Consider the following 1,439-nt stretch of genomic DNA (forward strand, 5'->3'; position numbering starts at 1 on the left):
AATCTGACATATTTCTCAGAATTACATTTTACCAAGTATTTACAAAATAATCAATATATGTTACGCATTTATTGATCTGAAGACATCTTCTCAAACTTGGCAGGAATATTTTTCTTGTGAATTCTTACATACCATTGTTTTTCAACTCAAAAACTGTATTCAAGCAAGCCTAATGTTAAAATATCATATTATTAAGTAAAACAAAAAAATTCCAAGCAGGCACAGAGCTCCGATACTTAACTACCCTTCCTGAGCCCATATTCCTCCCTGTGCACTGGGTATTCAATAAGCACCACTCTCAAAACAGGATGAATAAGTTACCAACAATCTGCTCTTAAGTACCATCTTCTATAACAGATGCTCAATGATTTCAGAAGTAAGGAGTTGGTATGAGAGCAGTGGGCATTTTAAGTGGATTAACTGATTTGGTCATCAGTTAAGTGTGTACCCCTACTATTTTTTTTATGCAAACTCTTTCTCTGTGCTATTATATCTTCAACTTCTCCTCTGTCTTGTACCAAGCAGCTGTCCAAAGCCTTCAATTAGAATCTGTATTAATCTAGTTTGTTTATGAGAAGATAAGTGGCCTGCAGACATCCGTAAACGCATTTGAAGATGTCCTGGAAAATTTTATTTTCATTATTTTAAAAATGTTGACACTTGTTTTTATTTATGACCTTGATTTTGTCTTAAATGTGGGAAGATTCCATGAGGATGTGACAAACAGGTAGGACAACATGTACACTATCAAACAGGATATAGGAATATTGAAACTATTAAGGAGAAAATAAAAAGTAGCCTATTAAATTTCCCTACAGCTCTGGGGAAAAAAAGAACATTTAAACATCCTTTTAGGATATAAAATTTTATTTTATGGGTTAATCCTGCTATATTTCACGATTTTTTTTCCTTTTTTTTTTTTTTTCTTTATACAGATTTTAGGATTCTCTTTACTCATTTTTTGGGACAAATAGCATTTACTGGTATCTAGGTACTGTTCCAATTTCTAGAGATATAGAGTGTACAAACACAAATCTCCAGCTGTGTGGAGTTTGTATTTTAGTAGTGATAACAGATATTAAGATAAACAAGTAAAATACAGTTTTTTTGTCAGTAATGCCACTTATAAATTGGTATCAATGTAGTCTTATAATGATCTCCCTATTTTTTCCATCTTTAACTTAAAATTTTAATACGCTTTCTGTGAATTTTTCTTAATTTTCCAAACACTTTAGGTTTTTCTCTATGTTCCTGACTTTTAACTGTGATCCTTCAGCCACTGCACCCTATCTTTCTCTAACGATCTCTCTCTCTAAATGATTTGTGTTCCACTGGCAGCTCTGTGCCAAAGAAAGTGATATATCCTGATGAAGCCATTAAGCACTGTACTACAGACATTAAGGGGATGATATAGGCATGATTTCAATCATGCAAAAGGA

This window comes from Puma concolor, chromosome C1, assembly GCF_028749965.1.
Source record: "Puma concolor isolate L17-30 chromosome C1, mPumCon1.1.hap2, whole genome shotgun sequence".
Taxonomy (NCBI): Eukaryota; Metazoa; Chordata; class Mammalia; order Carnivora; family Felidae; genus Puma; species Puma concolor.